This window comes from Oncorhynchus keta, unplaced genomic scaffold (assembly GCF_023373465.1).
Source record: "Oncorhynchus keta strain PuntledgeMale-10-30-2019 unplaced genomic scaffold, Oket_V2 Un_contig_18996_pilon_pilon, whole genome shotgun sequence".
Lineage (NCBI taxonomy): Eukaryota > Metazoa > Chordata > Actinopteri > Salmoniformes > Salmonidae > Oncorhynchus > Oncorhynchus keta.
The window spans coordinates 219001-225000 of NW_026281229.1; the positions used below are offsets into that span (position 1 = coordinate 219001).

The 6000-nt window shown below is 36.1% G+C and overlaps 1 protein-coding gene and 1 long non-coding RNA gene across 5 annotated transcripts in view; both read right to left on the bottom strand.

Annotated features, from left to right (window-relative positions):
- Positions 1 to 3546: 3546 nt before the first annotated feature.
- Positions 3547 to 4140, bottom strand: LOC127920337 (uncharacterized). Its single transcript, XR_008105994.1, has 3 exons — positions 4025 to 4140; positions 3673 to 3809; positions 3547 to 3604 (listed from the first exon to the last, which is right to left on the bottom strand). It is a non-coding gene; the product is annotated as an uncharacterized LOC127920337 (long non-coding RNA).
- A 654-nt stretch (positions 4141 to 4794) lies between these two features.
- Positions 4795 to 6000, bottom strand: part of LOC127920335 (LIM and senescent cell antigen-like-containing domain protein 1) — a 17684-nt gene continuing 16478 nt past the window's right edge. For all 4 annotated transcript variants that reach the window (XR_008105982.1, XR_008105981.1, XM_052504341.1 and 1 more), the window contains one exon: positions 4795 to 6000. This exon is cut by the window's right edge and continues 121 nt beyond it. The gene's annotated coding sequence lies outside the window, so the exon portion shown is untranslated.

Consider the following 6000-nt stretch of genomic DNA (forward strand, 5'->3'; position numbering starts at 1 on the left):
TTAGCCTCTCTTTACTTTACTGATCAGTGTGCATCTTGTCAGTGTTGGTGTGTTTTGTTAGCTTCTACTTTACATATATTGAGATGACCATGGATTTGACCATAGTGTTGAATGAGGCTTCTCACGTAACAATATACACTGAGTGGACAAAACATTAAGATCGCCTTCCTAATATTGATTTGCTCCTCCCCTTTTGCCCTCAGAATAGCCTCAATTTGTCGGCTATGAACTCAACAAGGTGCCAAAAGCGTTCCACAGGGATGCTGACCCATATTGACCCCAATGCTTCCCACAGTTGTGTCCAGTTGGTCTGATGTCCTTTGGGTGGTGGACTGTTCTTCATACACACGGGAAACTGTTGAGTGAAAAACCCAGCAGAGTTGCAGTTCTTGACACAAACCAGTGCGCCTGCCACCCACTATCATACCCTGTTCAAAGGCACTTAAATCTTTTTGTCTTGCCCATTCACCCTCTGAATGGCACATATACACAATCCATGCCTCAATTATCTCATGGCTTAAAAATCCTTCAACATGTCTCCTCCCCTTCATCTACATTGATTTGTTGACCATTTAACAAGTGACATCAATAAGGGATCATAGCTTTCACCTGGTCAGTCTGTGTCATAGAAAGAGCAGGTGTCCTTGACCTTTTGTACACTCAATGTCGTGTGACATTTGACTGGGTGGAACTGCTTCCCTTTGCAGTTTTCTGTGGGAAACTACAAATGATGATCAGTTTTCTGTGGGAAACTACAAATGATGATCAGTTCTCTGTGGGAAACTACAAATGATGATCAGTTTTCTGTGGGAAACTACAAGTGATGATCAGTTTTCTGTGGGAAACTGCAAGTGATAATCAGTTTTCTGTGGGAAACTGCAAGTGATGATCAGTTTTCTGTGGGAAACTGCAAGTGATGATCAGTTTTCTGTGGGAAACTACAAGTGATGATCAGTTTTCTGTGGGAAACTGCAAGTGATGATCAGTTTTCTGTGGGAAACTGCAAGTGATGATCAGTTTTCTGTGGGAAACTGCAAGTGATGATCAGTTTTCTGTGGGAAACTACAAGTGATGATCAGTTTTCTGTGGGAAACTACAAGTGATGATCCGTTTTCTGTGGGAAACTGCAAGTGATGATCCGTTTTCTGTGAGAAACTACAAGTGATGATCAGTTTTCTGTGAGAAACTACAAGTGATGATCAGTTTTCTGTGGGAAACTGCAAGTGATGATCAGTTTTCTGTGAGAAACTACAAGTGATGATCAGTTCTCTGTGGGAAACTGCAAGTGATGATCAGTTTTCTGTGGGAAACTACAAGTGATGATCAGTTTTCTGTGGGAAACTACAAGTGATGATCAGTTTTCTGTGGGAAACTACAAGTGATGATCAGTTTTCTGTGGGAAACTACAAGTGATGATCAGTTTTCTGTGGGAAACTACAAGTGATGATCAGTTTTCTGTGGGAAACTACAAGTGATGATCAGTTTTCTGTGAGAAACTACAAGTGATGATCAGTTTTCTGTGGGAAACTGGAAAGCGATGATCAGTTTTCTGTGAGAAACTACAAGTGATTATCAGTTCTCTGTGGGAAACTGCAAGTGATGATCAGTTTTCTGTGGAAAACTGCAAGTGATGATCAGTTTTCTGTGGGAAACTACAAATGATGATCAGTTTTCTGTGGGAAACTACAAATGATGATCAGTTCTCTGTGGGAAACTACAAATGATGATCAGTTTTCTGTGGGAAACTACAAGTGATGATCAGTTTTCTGTGGGAAACTGCAAGTGATAATCAGTTTTCTGTGGGAAACTGCAAGTGATGATCAGTTTTCACCATTTCTTTTTTTACTACATAACTTTTGTTTATTCATAGACAAACTCTGAAACATGTTTGTTTATTAAATTGTCTTTTAAAACTAGATTTGTTTCAGTCAACAAATTCATAAAGCATCTCCCATTATTTCTCTTTATGCAAAAATGCCTCCTTTATCAAAGTGTTCATCTAACCCAACTATTAGCATGTTTAAGACCTTTACATAGTATATTTATCACACCCATCTAGCTAATTCATCTAACCCAACTATTAGTATGTTTAATACCTTTACATAGTATATTTATCACACCCATCTAGCTAATTCATCTACCCAACTATTAGTATGTTTAAGACCTTTACATAGTATATTTATCACACCCATCTAGCTAATTCATCTACCCAACTATTAGTATGTTTAAGACCTTTACATAGTATATTTATCACACCCATCTAGCTAATTCATCTACCCAACTATTAGTATGTTTAAGACCTTTACATAGTATATTTATCACACCCATCTAGCTAATTCATCTACCCAACTATTAGCATGTTTAAGACCTTTACATAGTATATTTATCACACCCATCTAGCTAATTCATCTACCCAACTATTAGTATGTTTAAGACCTTTACATAGTATATTTATCACACCCATCTAGCTAATTCATCTACCCAACTATTAGTGTGTTTAAGACCTTTACATAGTATATTTATCACACCCATCTAGCTAATTCATCTACCCAACTATTAGCATGTTTAAGACCTTTACATAGTATATTTATCACACCCATCTAGCTAATTCATCTAACCCAACTATTAGTATGTTTAAGACCTTTACATAGTATATTTATCACACCCATCTAGCTAATTCATCTACCCAACTATTAGCATGTTTAAGACCTTTACATAGTATATTTATCACACCCATCTAGCTAATTCATCTACCCAACTATTAGTGTGTTTAAGACCTTTACATAGTATATTTATCACACCCATCTAGCTAATTCATCTACCCAACTATTAGCATGTTTAAGACCTTTACATAGTATATTTATCACACCCATCTAGCTAATTCATCTACCCAACTATTAGCATGTTTAAGACCTTTACATAGTATATTTATCACACCCATCTAGCTAATTCATCTACCCAACTATTAGCATGTTTAAGACCTTTACATAGTATATTTATCACACCCATCTAGCTAATTCATCTACCCAACTATTAGCATGTTTAAGACCTTTACATAGTATATTTATCACACCCATCTAGCTAATTCATCTAACCAACTATTAGCATGTTTAAGACCTTTACATAGTATATTTATCACACCCATCTAGCTAATTCATCTACCCAACTATTAGTATGTTTAAGACCTTTACATAGTATATTTATCACACCCATCTAGCTAATTCATCTACCCAACTATTAGCATGTTTAAGACCTTTACATAGTATATTTATCACACCCATCTAGCTAATTCATCTACCCAACTATTAAATACCTTTACATAGTATATTTATCACACCCATCTAGCTAATTCATCTACCCAACATGTTTAAGACCTTTACATAGTATATTTATCACACCCATCTAGCTAATTCATCTACCCAACTATTAAATACCTTTACATAGTATATTTATCACACCCATCTAGCTAATTCATCTACCCAACTATTAGTGTGTTTAAGACCTTTACATAGTATATTTATCACACCCAAGACCATGTTTACATAGTATATTTATCACACCCATCTAGCTAATTCATCTACCCAACTATTAGTATGTTTAAGACCTTTACATAGTATATTTATCACACCCATCTAGCTAATTCATCTACCCAACTATTAGTGTGTTTAAGACCTTTACATAGTATATTTATCACACCCATCTAGCTAATTCATCTACCCAACTATTAGCATGTTTAAGACCTTTACATAGTATATTTATCACACCCATCTAGCTAATTCATCTAACCCAACTATTAGTATGTTTAAGACCTTTACATAGTATATTTATCACACCCATCTAGCTAATTCATCTATCACACCTAGCAACTACCCAATTAGTGTGTTTAAGACCTTTACATAGTATATTTATCACACCCATCTAGCTAATTCATCTACCACAACTATTATGTTTAAGACCTTTACATAGTATATTTATCACACCCATCTAGCTAATTCATCTACCCAACTATTAGTGTGTTTAAGACCTTTACATAGTATATTTATCACACCCATCTAGCTAATTCATCTACCCAACTATTAGCATGTTTAAGACCTTTACATAGTATATTTATCACACCCATCTAGCTAATTCATCTACCCAACTATTTATGTTTAAGACCTTTACATAGTATATTTATCACACCCATCTAGCTAATTCATCTACCCAACCAGACCTTTACATAGTATATTTATCACACCCATCTGACATACCCAACTAATTATTACAACTATTAATGTTTAAGACCTTTACATAGTATATTTATCACACCCATCTAGCTAATTCATCTAACCCAACTATTAGATGTTTAAGACCTTTACATAGTATATTTATACCCATCTAGCTAATTCATCTAACCCAACTATTATGATGCTAATTCATCTACCCAACTATTAGTATGTTTAAGACCTTTACATAGTATATTTATAATTCATCCAACATCTAGATGATTCATCTAACAACTATTAGTAGAAGACCTTTAGATGATATTTATACCCATCAGCTAATTCATCTACCACAACTATTAGTATGTTTAAGACCTTTACATAGATTTATCACACCCATCTAGCTAATTCAACTCAACTATTAGATGACAGCTAATTCATCTACCCAACTATTAGCATGTTTAAGACCTTTACATAGTATATTTATCACACCCATCTAGCTAATTCAACTTAAGCGAATAGCATGCTGAGACGTGTCCATCTCCTTTCAACTCTCCTCCTCTGAAATGGTTGGGAGTAATATTCAAACAAACCCATGACATTATTTTATTACAAGCAAATGTTAGATGACATACCAGACTCCTAGATGACATACCAGACTCCTAGATGACATACCAGACTCCTAGATGACATACCAGACTCCTAGATGACATACCAGACTCCTAGATGACATACCAGACTCCTAGATGACATACCAGAATCCTAGATGACATACCAGAATCCTAGATGACATACCAGAGTCATGGGCTCCACCTTCTGATACACAGCTAGAATTCTTGAATTCATTCTTACACAGAAGTGAGGAATATTCTCTGATTAAGGCAGTTGTAGTAAGTCTGGATCACATGCCAGTATATTGGACAACCACATGCATATTATGTGACACCCTTACAGTATATAATGCAGTATAAAATATACACTGAGCTTACCAAACATTAGTACTAGTACCGAGCTAAAAATCCTTCTTTAAATCTGTCGTCTACTGATTGAAGAGACATCAATAAGGGACCGTAGCTTTCCACCTGATCAGTCAATGCCATGGACATATGTTGTGTACTCAGTGTATATTCATACCCAAGGCACAAGACAAAAGCTATTTTAAGAGTACTACAAGCACCTTCATCTCTTTAAAGACAGTGTGCGAGTATTTTGTTAGACGTCATTAACCCTTTATACTGCTGTTCACTTGGTCCGCTCGTGGCCAAACTACATCAGATCAGTTATATGTAGTATTTCTTAATGTCTAAATGCATTTCACCCATCGTTTTTCCCCCTCCATGCTTTCATAGCTCATTGTCAGGCAGAATGAGGTTCTATATTGTTTGATTAAGACTCTGGACATCTGAAAAACAGCTCCACATGCAAAAGCCACGTGCACAAAAAGAATCAATTAAAAAGTGAGAAAAGATTAACACGTTATACTGAGTACCGGAGGACGTCAAATACTAAAATACTGGAACAGACAGGATTTTGAGTGTAAATCTGACACGTTTATACAATTCCTTTGACTAATTTGGGCACTTGTTAAGGTTAATACAGGGTTCAGCGTTGCTCGTAGGGCTGCAAACCTCCAGTAACTTTCTTAAAATCCCAGGTTTCTAGAAACCCCGAAATGGAAGATCCCCAAAATCAATAGGGAATAAGCAGGACATCCGGGAAAGTCAGGGAATGTTCCAGAGTTTCTGGGACTTTGGGAAAGCTACTGGACATGTTGTTGAGTGTCGCCCCCTTGGGACTC